Here is a 19204-nt window from a genome sequence, read left to right as displayed (position 1 = left end):
TTTTGATCTTGATGAAATCCCAGTAGTTCATTTTTTTCCCTTGCTTCCCTTGCCTTTGCGTTGTTCCTAGGAAGATATTGCTGCGGCAGAGGTCGAAGAGGTTGCTGCCCGTGTTCTCCTCAAGGATTTTGATGGATTCCTTTCGTACATTGAGGTCCTTCATCCATTTTGAGTCTATTTTTGTGTGTGGTGTAAGGAAATGGTCCAATTTCATTTTTCTGCATGTGGCTGTCCAATTTTCCCAGCACCATTTATTGAAAAGGCTGTCTTTTTTCCATTGGACATTCTTTCCTGCTTTGTCGAAGATTAGTTGACCATAGATTTGAGGGTCTATTTCTGGGCTCTCTATTCTGTTCCATTGATCTATGTGTCTGTTCTTGTGCCAGTACCATGTTGTCTTGATGATGACAGCTTTGTAATAGAGCTTGAAGTCCGGAATTGTGATGCCACCAACGTTGGCTTTCTTTTTCAATATCCCTTTGGCTATTCGAGGTCTTTTCCTGGTTCCATATAAATTTTAGAATTATTTGTTCCATTTCTTTGAAAAAGATGGATGGTACTTTGATAGGAATTGCATTAAATGTGTAGATTGCTTTAGGTAGCATAGACATTTTCACAATATTTATTCTTCCAATCCAGGAGCATGGAACATTTTTCCATTTCTTTGTGTCTTCCTCAATTTCTTTCATGAGTACTTTATAGTTTTCTGAGTATAGATTCTGTGTCTCTTTGGTTAGGTTTATTCCTAGGTATCTTATGGTTTTGGATGCAATTGTAAATGGGATTGACTCCTTTAATATCTCTTTCTTCTGTCTTGCTGTTGGTGTAGAGAAATGCAACTGATTTCTGTGCATTGATTTTATATCCTGACACTTTACTGAATTCCTGTATAAGTTCTAGCAGTTTTGGAGTGGAGTCTTTGGGTTTTCCACATATAGTATCATATCATCTGCGAAGAGTGATAATTTGACTTCTTCTTTGCCGATTTGGATGCCTTTAATTTCCTTTTGTTGTCTGATTGCTGAGGCTAGGACCTCTAGTACTATGTTGAATAGCAGTGGTGATAATGGACATCCCTGCCGTGTTCCTGACCTTAGCGGAAAAGCTTTCAGTTTTTCTCCATTGAGAATGATATTTGCGGTGGGTTTTTCATAGATGGCTTTGATGATATTGAGGTATGTGCCCTCTATCCCTACACTTTGAAGAGTTTTGATCAGGAAGGGATGTTGTACTTTGTCAAATGCTTTTTCAGCATCTATTGAGAGTATCATATGGTTCTTGTTCTTTCTTTTATTGATGTGTTGTATCACATTGACTGATTTGCGGATGTTGAACCAACCTTGCAGCCCTGGAATAAATCCCACTTGGTCGTGGTGAATAATCTTTTAATGTACTGTTGAATCCTATTGGCTAGTATTTTGTTGAGTATTTTCGCATCTGTGTTCATCAAGGATATCGGTCTATAGCTCTCTTTTTTGGTGGGATCCTTGTCTGGTTTTGGGATCAAGGTGATGCTGGCCTCATAAAATGAGTTTGGAAGTTTTCCTTCCATTTCTATTTTTTGGAACAGTTTCAGGAGAATAGGAATTAGTTCTTCTTTAAATGTTTGGTAGAATTCCCCCGGGAAGCCGTCTGGCCCTGGGCTTTGTTTGTTTGGAGATTTTTAATGACTGTTTCAATCTCCTTACTGGTTATGGGTCTGTTCAGGCTTTCTATTTCTTCCTGGTTCAGTGGTGGTAGTTTATATGTTTCTAGGAATGCATCCATTTCTTCCAGATTGTCAAATTTATTGCCGTAGAGTTGCTCATAGTATGTTCTTATAATAGTTTGTATTTCTTTGGTGTTAGTTGTGATCTCTCCTCTTTCATTCATGATTTTATTTATTTGGGTCCTTTCTCTTTTCTTTTTGATAAGTCGGGCCAGGGGTTTATCAATTTTATTAATTCTTTCAAAGAACCAGCTCCTAGTTTCGTTGATTTGTTCTATTGTTTTTTTGGTTTCTATTTCATTGATTTCTGCTCTGATCTTTATGATTTCTCTTCTCCTGCTGGGCTTAGGGTTTCTTTCTTGTTCTTTCCCCAGCTCCTTTAGGTGTAGGGTTAGGTTGTGTACCTGAGACCTTTCTTGTTTCTTGAGAAAGGCTTGTACCGCTATATATTTTCCTCTCAGGACTGCCTTTGTTGTGTCCCACAGATTTTGAAACCGTTGTATTTTCATTATCATTTGTTTCCATGATTTTTTTCAATTCTTCTTTAATTTCCCGGTTGACCCATTCATTCTTTAGAAGGATACTGTTTAGTCTCCATGTATTTGGGTTCTTTCCAAACTTCCTTTTGTGGTTGAGTTCTAGCTTTAGAGCATTGTGGTCTGAAAAATATGCAGGGAATGATCCCAATCTTTTGATACCGGTTGAGTCCTGATTTAGGACCGAGGATGTGATCTATTCTGGAGAATGTTCCATGTGCACTAGAGAAGAATGTGTATTCTGTTGCTTTGGGATGAAATATTCTGAATATATCTGTGATGTCCATCTGGTCCAGTGTGTCATTTAAGGCCTTTATTTCCTTGCTGATCTTTTGCTTGGATGACCTGTCCATTTCAGTGAGGGGAGTGTTAAAAGTCCCCTACTATCACTGTATTATTGTTGATGTGTTTCTTTGATTTTGTTATTAATTGTTTTGGTTTATATAGTTGGCTGCTCCCACATTGGGGGCATAGATATTTAAAATTGTTAAATCTTCTTGTTGGACAGACCCTTTGAGTATGATATAGTGTCCTTCCTCATCTCTTATTATAGTCTTTGGCTTAAAATCTAATTGATCTGATATAAGGATTGCCACTCCTGCTTTCTTCTGATGTCCATTAGCATGGTAAATTCTTTTCCACCCCCCCTCACTTTAAATCTGGAGGTGTCTTCGGGCTTAAAAAATGTGTTTCTTGGAGGCAACATATAGATGGGTTTTGTTTTTTTATCCATTCTGATACCCTGTGTCTTTTGACAGGGGCATTTAGCCCATTCACATTCAGGGGGTAACTATTGAGAGATATGAATTTAGTGCCATTGTATTGCCTGTAAGGTGACTGTTACTGTATATGGTCTCTGTTCCTTTCTGATCTACCACTTGTAGGCTCTCTCTTTGCTTAGAGGACCCCTTTCAATATTTCCTGTAGAGCTGGTTTGGTATTTGCAAATTCTTTCAGTTGTTGTTTGTCCTGGAAGCTCATAATCTCTCCTTCTATTTTCAATGTAGCCTAGCTGGATATAGTATTCTTGGCTGCATGTTTTTCTCGTTTAGTGCTCTGAAAATATCATGCCAGCTCTTTCTGGCCTGCCAGGTCTCTGTGGATAAGTCAGCTGCCAATCTAATATTTTTACCATTGTATGTTACAGACTTCTTTTCCCGGGCTGCTTTCAGGATTTTTTCTTTGTCATTGAGACTTGTAAATTTTACTATTAGGTGACGGGGTGTGGGCCTATTCTTATTGATTTTGAGGGGCATTCTCTGAACCTCCTGTATTTTGATGCTCGTTCCCTTTGCCATATTGGGGAAATTCTCCCCAATAATTCTCTCCAGTATACCTTCTGCTCCCCTCTCACTTTCTTCTTCTTCTGGAATCCCAATTATTCTAATGTTGTTTCGTCTTATGGTGTCACTTATCTCTCGAATTCTCCCCTCGTGGTCCAGTAGCTGTTTGTCCTCTTTTGCTCAGCTTCTTTATTCTCTGTCATTTGGTCTTCTATATCACTAATTCTTTCTTCTGCCTCATTTATCCTAGCAGTTAGAGCCTCCATTTTTGATTGCACCTCATTAATAGCTTTTTTGATTTCACCTTGGTTAGATTTTAGTTCTTTTATTTCTCCAGAAAGGGCTTTTATATCTCTCGAGAGGGTTTCTCTAATATATCTTCCATGCCTTTTTCGAGCCCGGCTAGAACCTTGAGAATTGTCATTCTGAACTCTAGATCTGACATATTACCGATGTCTGTATTGATTAGGTCCCTAGCCTTCGGTACTGCCTCTTGTTCTTTTTTTTGTGTTGAATTTTTACGTCTTGTCATTTTGTCCAGATAAGAGTAAATGAAGGGGCAAGTAAAATACTAAAAGGGTGGCAACAACCCCAGGAAAATATGCTTTAACCAAAAATTAGAAGAGATCCAAAATCGTGAGTGGGGAGAAAGGGGATAAAAAAACCCGAGGTTCAAAAAGGAAGAAAGAAAGAAAAAAGCAAAAAAAAGAAAAAAAAAAAAGAAAAAAAAAAAAAAAAAAGAAAAGAAAAGAATTTTTAAAAAAAAGAAAACACCTAAGAAAAATGTAAAAAATGTATATATATATATATATATAGATAAACTAGTAAAAAATCGTTAAAAAAGAAAAAGGTAACAGTTAAAAAAAAAAATTTTACCCGAAGGCGAGAAAAAAAAAAAAAAATGAAAAAGAAAAAAATTAAATTAACTGCAAGACTAAAAAAAAAAATCACAGGAAAAAAAGCCATGAGTTCCGTGCTTGGCTTTCTCCTCCTCTGGAATTCTGCTGCTCTCCTTGGTATTGAAACCGCACTCCTTGGTAGGTGAACTTGGTCTCGGCTGGATTTCTTGTTGATCTTCTGGGGGAGGGGCCTGTTGTAGTGATTCTCAAGTGTCTTTGCCCCAGGCGGAATTACACCGCCCTTACCCGGGGCCGGGTGAGTAATCCGCTCGGGTTTGCTTTCAGGAGCTTTTGTTCCCTGAGCGCTTTCCTTAGAGTTCCAGAGGACGGGAATACAAAAATGGCGGCCTCCTGGTCTCCGGCCCGGAGGAGCCGAGAGCCCAGGGCCCCACTCCCTCAGTGCGCCCTCAGAGAACAGCGCCCAGTTTACTCCCGTCTGCCTGACCTCCGGCCGGCGCTCCGAGCTCACCGAGCCTGCGACCGGTTCAAGGTAACACGGAGCTGCTGCGAGCTTACTGTCGGCTCTGTCTCTATAGCCGGCTTTCCCGTTCCAATACCCGCAAGCTCTGCGACACTCAGACACCCCCGATCCTTCTGTGACCCTGCGGGACCTGAGGCCACGCTGACCCCGCGTGGGCTTCGCCCCGGTTTAGCCTCTGGAGCGATGTCCCTCAGCGGAACAGACTTTTAAAAGTCCTGATTTTGTGCGCGGTTGCTCCGCCGCTTGCCGGGAGCCGGCCCCTCCCCCCGGGGTCTATCTTCCCGTCGCTTTGGATTCACTTCTCCGCCGGTCCTACCTTTCAGAAAGTGGTTGTTTTTCTGTTTCCAGAATTGCTGTTCTTCTTCTCTTCGATCTGCCGATGGATTTTCAGGTGTTTGCAATCTTTAGATAAGCTATCTAGGAATCAAGCATTTTTTAAGCCCTTTACGTGGATTACCTCATATAATCCTCCCAACCACCCTATAAGGCAGGTACTATTATTATCTCCAGTTTACAAGACTTCCTAGGCAAAGAGAAATTAAATAACTTGCCCAGAGTCATATAGCTAGTAAGTGGTGGCACTAGAATATAAATCTAGACACTTTTTTTCTTTGTTTTAATATTTTATTTGAAGTAATAGCTATACCCAGTGTGGAGCTCAAACTCACAACCCCAAGATCAAGAGTCACATGCTCCACTAATTGAGCCAGCCAGGTACCTTGAGGCACTCTATTTCTTAACCACAACCATGCAATACTTTCAAAGAGTGAAGGATATAATACCTGCAAAGCACTTAATACAGTGCCAAGCACGTAGCAAGTGCTCAAAAAATGTTAACTACTACTTGTATAATTTACTATAACTTACTAAGAATATCCTCTCACAATTTATTTCCATATATTCAGCCATCTGCCTCATATAAATACATATACCTCAGGGCTTTCTACCTTAGAGTCTTCCTTCTCAGAAGCCAGGTCTCACAGTGATATGGCTCCCTTTGTAGACCACCAGTTAGAATTGGGTCAAACGCTTTCTGAAGAAGTAGAAGTAAAAGGAGAAGAAGATGAGAAGGAGAAAGTAGAGAAGTTCTTAACATTTGTGGAAATGGGTTTAGCAATTATGTGAAGGCCTGTGGAGCCAGGTTAGACTTCTAATAAGAGATCTTCTAGGTTCAGTTTTAGTTGCTGTGGAAAGAATAGGGGTGATTTCCTGTCACCCCTACTTCACCATGCCTCCAGGGTGATCCATACACTTCTAAGGCACCTAGGGGCCTTATGTCAAGGGAAAGTCTATGGCATCTTGTATCATTAAGCATGACTATGAGGTTTGTTGCAAACAAAAACAATTGGGTGAGTTTTAGGATTTTATGAGCATCAAGAAGAAAACATTAATTACTTATGGGCTGTATCTTTAGAGGCACAGAAAGCTTTAAAGGCCCCAGGTTTCTGTTAAACTCCCACCAATTGAGGGTTATTTATTTTTAGCAAGTTCTCTCTCAAGATTCATTATTATTTGGAAAATAAAGACATTAAACCAGTTATCATTTATACATTAAGTCAAGTTAATTTAATCAAAATGCTTCCATCCTGACAAATTGCTAGTCTCTACTGTGGAAGAAGTGAGAGACTGGCTTGAGCAATGGACAGAGATTAATTTCAGAAAGTAGGAGCACTGCTTAAGTGTAAGCATTAATGCACAAAGCCATCCCCTTGCCCTCTTTTACATGCCAAAACTCATGAGAACTGATTACCAAAATGGTTTAACACTCTACCTGATCTGCTTTTTTCCAAGCAGCAATGAGAAGATGCTAGGGTAAAGAGTACAAGGGGAAGAGAAGAGAGAGGGGAAAAGATGGCATTTTTGTGCCTGACCACCACACCCAACCTAGGGATTTCATGTGGTTGATGGTTGATAATAGACTCTTAGCTTGAAACCAGGGAAAGGCAGAAAGGGGAAGGTGAGGATTGTCTGTTCTTAGTGTCTTCCTCCCCTCAGTGACAATTTTAAGTCCCAGCAGAGTGATCCTGGAAACTCCTAAGACTCTTCAGAACTTGGATATATGGGTTCACCAAGTGGGACAGAGCCTTGGCATTCTTTAATGTAACAAGGGTCTCACAAAGTTGGGCACTGCAACTGTGACTGTAGCACCGGGAAAAGTCCCCACCACTCAGAGGACCTAATGGTGGACTCCCAGGTGCTATGGCAGGCCAGTGTGAGAACAATTTACAGGTGGAGAGGACTTCCTGGTTAGTCTAAAATTGTGCCACAAAAATGAACACCTACTTCTTAGTTTGGCTTTGGTGATTCTCTAACTTGTACATTCTTTCATTTATATGCTAATCTCCCTGTCCAACACCTAGGGCCCCAAATTTGAGCTTACATTAAATTAGTTCACAGCTTGTTTCCGAGCCAAGGACTGTTGTCACACCGATTTCAGATGTTCCTCCCCCTGATTTTAATGGGCTAAAAAAACAGTAAGGTTGTAGACAGTGAAGGAAAGGGAAGAAAGGAGAAGTTATTTGGAAGAAGGAAAAGGAAGAAAAGAAAGCAAGAGAAAAGAAGTACCTAATTGCGGGCTAAAGAGTTGTTGGTTCCAAAACACACACACACACACACACACACACACATTCATAAAAAAGAAGAAACACAACTAAGGATGAATTCAAGGTGAAGGAACTTAAGGCATTGCTGGAAATGGAGAAGTCAGGTTTAATGTGGTTTTCACAGCCTAGTTTGAGACCATGAACTATAGAAAACACAGTGATACAAGAAACAACAGGTATTTTTTTTAACAGGTATTTTTTTATTGTGCTATGTTAGTCACCATTTGTCATTAATTTTTGATGTAGTACTCCATGGTTCATTGTTTGCATATAACACCCAGTGTTCCATGCAATCCATGCCCTCCTTAATACCTATCACAAGGCTCACCCATACCCCCAACCCCCCTCCTTTCTAAAACTCTTCGTTTGTTTCCAGGAGTCCATAGTCTCTCACGGTTTATCTCCACTCCAATTTCTCCCCCTTCATTTTTCCCTTCTCCTAATGTCCTCCATGCTATTCCTTATGTTCCACAAATGAGTGAAACCATATGATAATTTACTTTCTCTGTTTGACTTATTTCATTCAGCATAATCTCCTCCAGTCCCATCCATGTTGATGCAAAAGTTGGGTATTCATCCTTTCGGATGGCTGAGTAATATTCCATTGTTTATATGGACCATATCTTCTTTATCCATTTGTCTGTTGAAGCGTATCTTGGCTTTCCACATTTTGGCTATTATGGACATTGCTGCTATGAACATTGGGATGCATATGGCCCTTCATTTCACTACATCTGTATCTTTAGGGGTAAATACCCAGTAGTCCGATTGCTGGGTCATAAGGTAGCTCTATTTTTAAAGGAAACAACAGGTGCTGTAGGGGATGTGGAGAAACCTGGCACTTGCACTGTTGGTAGGAATGCAAACTAGTGCAGCTATTCTGGAAGACAATATGGAGTTTCCTCCAAAAGTTAAAAATAGAACTACCCTATGATCCAGCAATTGCACTGCTAGGTACTTACTCAAAGGATACAAAAATACTAATTCTAAGGGATACATGCACCCTGATGCTTATAGCAGCATTATCTACAATAGCCAAATTGTAGAAACAGCCCAAGTGTCCACTGACTGATGAATACATGCAGGGTGCCTGAATCCCTTGTAATTAGTGTGTATATATATATACATATATATATAATATTAGTATTTCATATATATAGATATATCAATATCTATATCTATGTAGGTATATAAATATAGATATCACCTCTTCATTATCCGTTCATTAGTCCCCATATATATAGGTGTATCATGTGTGTGCATGTGTGTGTGTGTGTGTGTGTGAATATTACTTAGCTAGAAAAAAGAATGAAATCTTGCCTTTTACAATAACATGGATGGAACTAGAGAGTATTATGCTAAGTGAAATGAGTCAGTCAGAGAAAGACAAGATTTCACTCACATGTGGAATTTAAGGAACAAAACAAAGGGAAAAGAAAGAGAGAAGCAAACCAAGAAACAGATTCTTAACTGTAGGGAACAAACTGATGGTTATCAGATGGGGAGGTGGGAGGAAGGATGGCTGAAATAGGTGATGGGGATTAAGGAGTGCACTTGTTATGATGAGCACCTGCTATTATATGGAAGTGTTGAATCCCTATATTATACACCTGACACTAATATTATACTGTATGTTAAGTAAGTGGAATTTAAATAAAAACTTTAAAAAAGAAAACAAAATGATATACATTCATTTATGTAAATATGATATGTCTTTCTTTCATGCACTCAGATTTTCAATACATGCTTAAATATAGCTGCATACCAAGACTTCTGTACTCTCACAGACACAGAAAGTCATACACATTACCAAACACCACAAAATATACCTCTGTATACCCAGGTAAGCACATGGATACAAAGACAAATATAGACATCTGGAAAATATAAACTTAGAGGTACACACAAGAATATACAACTACAAATATCTATGTAAATTGTAATAGCTACCATTTATTAGGTGTCTACTATGGGCCCAGAACTTCACATATGCTGGCTCACATATGTTGACAAACATTCTTCTGAGAGAGATATCATTAATCTCATTTTATAAACTTAAAGGAGATATTAACTTGCCAGGAGTCATGCAGTTAATATGGCTTATAGTAGAGTAAGAATTCAAAAACAAGCCAGGCTGCCCGAAAAGCTCCAATACCTTTATGCTGCAGTCTCTTATGACAGCTCAGAGACATCCATAAACAGATGCATACCCATTTATAGGTACTCATGCTCCCTGGCCAAGAAATTTAAAAATGTGATTAGAATAGTTCAGAGTCTGTTATCATCTTAATCATTTGTTTGAACTACAGCAATCTGGAATTCCTTTGGGTCATTAATACCTGTCAGTAAATTATAATGTGTTTAAATTATGTCTAGAGTATTTAAATTTAAACACTCTTGTATCTTGGAATAGAGCCAGCCAATATTTTTAAATAATAACACTATATAATTAAAGCTTAGGGTAAGCTTAGGATCTCATTCATGTTAACAAAAGATTACTCTTCACAAGAGAATTAAAACAAGATTCTAATTAATTAATGTGCTAATTGTTCTTCCTTTTTACAATCAGCATGGCAATTTCATCTGAGAAGATACTGCACAAATATGCACATAATAACCCCAGCTGATACTCCAACTAGATACACTTCCCAGGGAAATGCTTTATTTCCTTGTGCTGTCCTGGGCAATTGGGGGGCACCCTTTGACATCAAATGTGGGCCTAGCATAGGGTCCTCCACCATGAATCCACACTCTCAAGTTTTGGGAAGGTTTAACAACATCCAGGCTAAGGAAACTGGCTGCTCCGGTTTGCCCAAGACAATGTCATTTACTCTTGTTGTCTTGACTCAGCTAAGATTACACTAAAGAGTGTCTTGATTTGGATGATAACATACTAAGAGACCCTACTTCAGATCATGTATAAAGCCATGAATCTTTCTGGCATGAAAGGAGACGGGATAAGGAAGGAAGCAATAAAAAAGAAGTATACTTACTTTCTTTTTCGACTCCTCATACTAGATTTGGTGTTTGGGCCACAGTGCGGATTTCCTGTTACTGCTCTCTAGTTTGTGTAATAATACCCCCTATAATCCCAGTTACCAGGGGCTTCTTCCCTCTCTCCAGAACAGCCAAAATTGTAGTGTTTCCTGATAATCAGGGCTTTTTCTTCTTTCATGGTACACACAAATTTCATCATCTTGTAACACTGGTGATGATGCTAAAGAATAGGCACTGGCAGAGCCTTCTAAAAACAGTTCCTCAGTACTTCACAGATTTATCTGGTCTGGAACTGGAAGATTGAAACCCAATGCAATGTGTAGACCCTATAGAAGAAAGAAAGGACTTGGAGAAATTTTCTAACAAAATATTCAGGGTAAGAAATGTACTCTGTTAAGAAGATTGGAGGGGCGCCTGGGTGGCTCAGTGGGTTAAAGCCTCTGCTTTCAGCTCAGGTCATGATTCCAGGGTTCTGGGATCGAGACCCGCATTGGGCTCTCTGCTCAACGGGGAGCCTGCTTCCTCCAATCTCTCTCTCTTTGCCTCTCTGCCTACTTGTGATCTCTGTCTGTCTAATAAATAAGTAAAAATCTTAAAAAAAAAAAAAGAAGAAGATTGGAAACACTAAACAAAAACACATGGGGTGTGTCATGGGGAGCAATCCTGCCTGAACAAGCAAGGGGTTGACTGCTTTGTCGGGCATTTTTCAAGTCTAACTTCTAAGGATTTTCTCCTGAAGATACTGAAAGAAGAGCAATGGAGGTCAAACTACAAAACATACAGCTAGCAAAAGCAAATCTTTTTCATGGAATCTGTGAAAGACAGTGAGAAACTGTAACACTTTGGATCCCTACAATAACTTTCTTTTGAAAAGCTTGCTCATGGTACTAACATTTTTTTATTGCATGCGTTTGCATAATGTAAGCATAGAGAAATAGGAGGACTTTCCCTAGGTCTCACAAGCCAGTGGCAAAGCCAGAATCAAAACTGATCTTTCCTGACCTTAAGGTTAGGTGGGTTTTTAATTTTTTAAATTAAACTCCATGTCTGGTTAAGATTACATCAGTATAGTGGCTAAATAAAAGTACTCTTGAGCTTGCCAAGGTTTGAGTCCTGGCTCTACCACTTACCTTCCATGTGACTATGCGCAAAATACTTCGATTCTCTGTGCCTCAGTTTCTTCATCTATAAAATGGAATAATGATAATACTCACTGTGGAAGGTTGTTTGGGAGGATTATATATTACTCATAAAATTCTTGACCAAAACTTGACACATAGCAAACTCTAAATAAATGTTAGCTATTATCTGTAAAAGAGTTTTGAGAAACCATTTGATAGTCCTTTACTAAGCAAGTGGTTAGATAGACACACAGCTAAATAAATCTGATAATGTCCATCAAATGATCAACCCACATTTCGGAGAAACCAAAGAAGTGAATCAGATTAACTGTGTGACAATCAATTTGGTGATTGGCCCCTGTAGTACAATAATATTTTAGGCAGTTCTATTAAACTCTAGGTCTCTGAGCTCTTTAGTGGCCAAGAGAATAATATCCATTATCAGGGTATGTTGTAAATTCTTTCTAGAGACTTAAATAGGAAGAGGGTCTTCTTTAGAAGCTTTTTGGGGACACAGGACTGAAGCTTGCCCTGAGCTAAATTATAGAGGAAAAATTAAAATATGCTGAAAGAAACATTATGTGTCTGAGTCTTCCTCCTAGCGATTTTTAAGTATATGGTATTTTACTCAATTTTAATGCTACAACCATGGTCTATTGTTTCCATCAAGTATTCCTCCAACCTTAACATTAGCTTCCTGAACTTACCATTCTGATGCCAGTTGTAGTGCCAAAGATCTGTATTCTATGATCAATAGCATTTTACCTGCCACAGTGCCCTTCTCTGTAAGTAGCCAAAGCAGAAGAGAAGGCAGGCAAAACCAGTACCTACAAGATGAATAGTTTAGGAAAGTGTGGTTAAAGTGGAGATACAGTCTACATTTTGCAACATGCTAAACCATTGCCAAGATGGCTTCCCTTTCTTCATGTTGGTTTGTTAGAGTGATGTTAAGTCCTAACATTCCTGGAAGTATGAGAAAGCTGTTTTGGTAGCACTAAAGTTTTATTCTCCAAGGTCCTTCTGGGTCCAAAGTTTAATATTCTCAACCTGGGACTGTCCTTGTAGTTCACACTACACATATTGCCAAGTATCTTCATTTTGCAGACAATAAAACCATGGACTTTCATCTCTGTTTTGGCCAAGTCAAAAGAAGTAGAGTGTAGAGAAATGTGTCTAAAGCAGAGCTACAGTGTTTGTTTTGCAATGATCTAAAGGGCTTCCAAGATGGCCAACCTTTGTTGAGGTTGGTTGTGTTAGTGTGGAGTCAAGCCCTGACATATCATGAGGCATGAGAGAGCTATTTCTTTGACACTAAGGTTTATCCTCCACTTTCCCACAATAGAGCTGGATATATGTAATTTTTTAGGCAAACCACATTTGGCTGAAGAACAGACACTTATTTAATATTCCTTTTCCCCCTTCCATATGGAAAGATCCATGTAAGCTCTTAGAAAAAAAGTTTCTTTGTCATCTGGCCAGGATATGAACTCTGTTGTTTCTCCTCCAGGTCACCAGATGAACATCTACCAAGCCTTCAGGAATGCAGTTCAGGTAGGACACCCAGAATCCCTGTAGTGGCACCTGTTTATTTCCATGATCACTCTCTTGTTCCACTTCTTGATATCTCTTCCCCAAGGAGTAGATTGGAGAGGTAAGAAGTATGCAAGTACTATTTTCTCTTCCACAACAATCGACAGCCCCAGACACCCCAGGTCCAGAGACTCTGGGACGGATGGTCCCATCATACAGATATAATGGATGATGTGCTAGAGTTTGCATTGCACTAGTTCTTAGGGGCCAATTGTGTTCATCTCTTTCCAACTCCATGCTTAGTGACACCATGCTGTTAGCTTGTAATCAACCACGGTGGGAGTATCTTCACCATGGAAATTGGCAGACACGACAAATCAGGGCCCTTTCCCTCACTGAGCCTGTTGTTAAACATTTACCAACACATCCTTGGGAAGGATAAACTGCCATTGTGTCAGATACAGCTCCCTTGTGTGCTCAAGTGAGGTGGGACCCTCTCAGCTCTTGGCAAATGTTGAGAGCCTTTTACCAGCAGAGGAGCTTTAATAGACTAGGACTAGATTATTTTGGTTTGATTTTTCACTTTAGATGTATTTGCTGTGACAACCCTAACAACATATCCCCAAGGGGTATTGCATTACCAAGCCTCTTCACACATAAATGACCTCAGCCCATCAGAGAGGAATTTGAGGCCCAAGACGCTGGACTCTGCTATAAAGAGCAAATCCAAAGGAAACTGAATACAATGAATGGAGCAGTAACAAGCCTTCTTTCAAGTTTCCAACCATCATTTTAGGGAGTGAGATAGATTCTTTTATCAAAGAAAGAAGGGGATTGTACATAAAGCCAGGAACCAATTTGAACTTTAATGAACAAAACAGAGAGAATTGGGTTAAAGCCAATTTATAGAACCAATGAAATGGATGGAAGTTGAAACAATACAGACACAGAACAAACGGGCTTTAGGCCATGTGTAAACCTAGGCAAACACAAAACACATGGCATAGTCAAAGCACAGGCATTCTCTCCACCATACTCTTCCCCTTAAACTGGTCAGTCACATCTTGATAGAACTGGAACAAGAGACAGGAATCTATTGATACTCTGCCTGTGTTAGATTCCAAAGAGGGCACATGCTGTAATGAGCACTGGGTGTTCTACACAAATAATGAATCATGGAACACTACATTAAAAACTGTACTGTATGGTGACTAACATAATGTAATAATAAATATATATTATATATATTTATTATACTATATATGATATTAAATTTTTTTATATTTACACACACACACACACACACACACACACGGAAAAAAATAAAAAGATTCCAAAGGGGAAGATAAGTTTCCAGCTTGCCTTTCAAAAATAAGATCAACATCCAGGTTTATCCCAGGCACTCCCCTAAAATCATCAAATCTGAGCATTAAAAGAATATTGTCTACTTTAGTCCTCTGCTCTAACAACTTTGGAAACTGAGGCCCAGAAAAGTGAATCCCCTGAAGTCTCAAAGCTGGTTAGCAGCATATCTGGGCCAAAAGATCAGGACTAATATGTTACTGTGAAGCACAAATCAAGAGTTTCTTAAGGGTCTCTTCTTATAAATATCACTGTAAAGATGGGGTATGTTAGGGGCACCTGGGTGGCTCAGTCATTAAGTGTCTGACTTCAGCTGAGGTCATGGTCCCAGGGTCCTGGGATTGAGCCCTGCACTGGGCTTCCTGCTTGTTGTGAGGCCTCCTTCTCCCTCTTCCACTCCCTCTGCTTATGTTCCCTCACTCGATGAGTCATTCTCTGCCAAAAAAATTAAATCTTAAGAAAAAAAAAAGATGGGGTATGTTCTTATGAAGTTGGGAAGACCATGATCTGTTTTTTGCTCCTAGCTTTCCTGTTGTAGCCCAAAATCTACAGCTCTTCTTCCATATCACAGTAGTATTTACAAATTTAACTCACATGCCAGAAATCTGGGCTTTTTTTTTAATATAATTTTTTATTTTTTATAAACATATATTTTTATCCCCAGGGGTACAGGTCTGTGAATCACCAGGTTTACACACTTCACAGCACTCACCAAAACACATACCCTCCCCAATGTCCATAATACCACCCCCTTCTCCCAAACCCCCTCCCCCCAACAACCCTCAGTTTGTTTTGTGAGATTAAGAGTCACTTATGGTTTGTCTCCCTCCCAATCCCATCTTCTTTCATTTATTCTTCTCGTACCCACTTAAGCCCCCATGTTGCATCACCACTTCCTCATATCAGGGAGATCATATGATAGTTGTCTTTCTCCACTTGACTTATTTCGCTAAGCATGATATGCTCTAGTTCCATCCATGTTGTCGCAAATGGCAAGATTTCATTTCTTTTGATGGCTGCATAGTATTCCATTGTGTATATATACCACATCTTCTTGATCCATTCATCTGTTGATGGACATCTAGGTTCTTTCCATAGTTTGGCTATTGTGGACATTGCTGCTATAAACATTCGAGTACACATGCCCCTTTGGATCACTACGTTTGTATCTTTAGGGTAAATGCCCAATAGTGCAATTGCTGGGATTTATTCCAGGGCTGCAAGGTTGGTTCAACATCCGCAAATCAGTCAATGTGATACAACACATCAATAAAAGTAAGAACAAGAACCATATGATACTCTCAATAGATGCTGAAAAAGCATTTGACAAAGTACAGCATCCCTTCCTGATCAAAACTCTTCAAAGTGTAGGGATAGAGGGCACATACCTCAATATCATCAAAGCCATCTATGAAAAACCCACCGCAAATATCATTCTCAATGGAGAAAAACTGAAAGCTTTTCCACTAAGGTCAGGAACACGGCAGGGATGTCCATTATCACCACTGCTATTCAACATAGTACTAGAGGTCCTAGCCTCAGCAATCAGACAACAAAAGGAAATTAAAGGCATCCAAATCGGCAAAGAAGAAGTCAAATTATCACTCTTCGCAGATGATATGATACTATATGTGGAAAACCCAAAAGACTCCACTCCAAAACTGCTAGAACTTATACAGGAATTCAGTAAAGTGTCAGGATATAAAATCAATGCACAGAAATCAGTTGCATTTCTCTACACCAACAGCAAGACAGAAGAAAGGGAAATTAAGGAGTCAATCCCATTTACAATTGCACCCAAAATCATAAGATACCTAGGAATAAACCTAACCAAAGAGACACAGAATCTATACTCAGAAAACTATAAAGTACTCATGAAAGAAATTGAGGAAGACACAAAGAAATGGAAAAATGTTCCATGCTCCTGGATTGGAAGAATAAATATTGTGAAAATGTCTATGCTACCTAAAGCAATCTACACATTTAATGCAATTCCTATCAAAGTACCATCCATCTTTTTCAAAGAAATGGATAAAAGTTATTGATAGCAAATGCTTGACAGAAGAATATCTGTGAACCAGGTGAAAATCTATCATGTGTAGGGGAAAAAGCATTGCTGGGGTGGCTTTGCTTTATTCATATATGAACAAGTTTCTACCCCCTGGTGGTACTTTTCCTGTCCTCAGAAACAATACTTGTTCAAAACAATGGGTACTTGGGATAGAATTTATGCCTGGATTCCATATTTCTATTACTGGGGACTTCCTCTTTCTCTTCTACCATTTGCCAGTTGCCAAGGTAGTCTCAATGACTACCTTGAGGTAGCAAATCCCTTTGTACAGAATACTAGCATATCTACAGAAAGTTCTTCTAAGGACATTTAGGTTCACTCCAACTCTTTTGACTCACACGATTTCTTTGGTTTTTTCTTGAAATCTAATTGTTATACAATATTATATTTGTTTCAAGTGTACAACACATTCAATATTGATATACATTATGGAATGATACATTATACATTATGGAATGATCACCATAATAAGTCTTAGCTACCATCTATCACTGTACAAAGTTAGTACAATATTACTGTCTATATTCTCTGTATACCAACTAAACATGATGACCTATTTTGGCAGTTAGCTGGTCATTGCTATTCTTGAGATTCTTTGAATCTTGAGGATTTTCCTAGGTTTCAACATCACAGCGTCAACTTATATATACATATCACTTTGCAATTCTGCTGCTGTAAGGGAAGAGGGAAGGAAATAAAGAGCAATAGATGACTATGTGCTAACCAACTATAGATGGCCTACAGCCCCAGGAATCATACTCTTCTCATGAGGCTCAGAACAAAGGAAGGATCTGTTGGAGAGAGAACTAACATCTGTTGAAGGCTTTCCATGTAACAGGGAAATTAACTTGGAGTTTTCCTGAAAATTCCATGCAGTACAGGAAAGCTGAGGCTAAAAATTAGGTCAAGTTACTCAGATAATAGGTAGCAGAACCAGAATGAGACTCTAGGTCTGTTGGACTTCAAAATTCATGACCTTCCCATAAGATCAGTCTACTGCCATTAAAGGGAGAGGGGAACATCTGATCTCAGTTTGAACTCTTCTTAAACTTCCTTCTTAAATATGGGTATCACTCTAACTGTGCTTATAGGTTCATTTGCTCAAGTCTGAGTTGGCAGCTGCCAGGACAAAAAGGGCATCCAAGAAAGCGAGAGGTGGAAGGAACAAACTTCCAGGTGCAGAACTCAGACTGAACTCCTTGGCCTTGTTTTGGAGCATTTCCACATGCTGACACTTTACCCAGGCCAGATGAATAGTTCCTCACAGATCTGGCTATCCTCACTGTTCCTTCCCAATATTAACACCATTTGCCTCAGGAAAAAAGTTCTAATTATTCAGATAACAGAGTAGCAGTCAGGTCTTGTGCAAATTCTTGCTGACACTGATGGAAAGGAAAGTAAGCAGAAGACCATTTCACTTGCCTCTGAGTTTCCTCACCAAAAGCACCAAATTTTAGCATTCACTCATGCCACATACAAATAATGAGTTATGACTATGTGCCAGTTATTGTGTTAGGCCCCAAGAATATGAAGACAAATAGCATACTCCCTTCCCTTAAGTTGCTCCTACATCTTAGTAAACTACAAGCTCTGAGAGGTAGTCTCATTTGGTGGCACGAGTCCTAGAAGCAGCTGCCATGCTTTAGTTCTAACTCTACCACTCACTATTTGTGTAACCTTGGGCAGATAACTTGACTTTTCTGTTCTTCAGTTTCCTCCTCTCTTAAATAAGGTTGGGAAGATGAGTTAGCCCATGTCAGGCACTTATAACAATGTCCAGCTATTGTAAATCCTCAATAAATATTTATTATCATTACTACTACAAGCCAAAGTGATTTCTTCCAAAGTTTGCCTTATCAGAATGAATGCATTCAGTGAATGAGGTAACTTTACCTTTTTAGAAAATCCCTTTTATTATATAGATAGAAATGAGAGCTGAGGTGGGGGTGAGGGGTGATGATCTTCAAGTAAAGGGAGAATGAATCTTCTTATCCAATTTATTTTGAGAACATTGCCAATTAGAAACAGGTAGCACTACTGACATTTTTATAAATAATTAGTTACTCTAACAGCTTCAGATATGTGAAGAATTTCCTTAAAAAAACACAGCTTGTTCTAGCCACTTCCCCTCTGTGGGCCTTGGTTTCTTCATCTGTGGATTGAAATGGTTACATTGAGTTGATTACTAAAGACCTTTCCTTCTGGGAATTGTTATACCCAGAGAAAGAAAATGTATATAAAATCTTGAAAGATCTGTTGGAAAACTTCCTGTTGTGATAAGAGTTTTGACTAGGGAAGAGAATCCGGATTTAGCAACCATTGATCATTGATCAAAATATATGCTTTTATTATAATTATATGCCAAAATCATATACAGAATGCAAAGATTTGAAGAGACCTTAAATTAGATCATCTAGTCCAGGGTTTATCAACCTTGACACTATTGACATTTTAGACCATATTATTATTTGCTTGGAGGGGGAGACTGTCCTGTGCATTGTAAGATGTTGAGCAGCATCCCTGGTTCACCAGATACCAGTATCACACAACTTGTGACAAACAAAAATGTTGTCTCCAGACATTGCCAAATGTCCCCTGGGGATATGATTGCCA

The sequence above is a fragment of the Mustela putorius genome, unplaced genomic scaffold (assembly GCF_011764305.1).
Source record: "Mustela putorius furo isolate JIRA1106 unplaced genomic scaffold, ASM1176430v1.1 tig00003901_pilon_pilon_pilon, whole genome shotgun sequence".
NCBI lineage: Eukaryota > Metazoa > Chordata > Mammalia > Carnivora > Mustelidae > Mustela > Mustela putorius.
Note: the sequence above shows the minus strand (reverse complement) of the source record.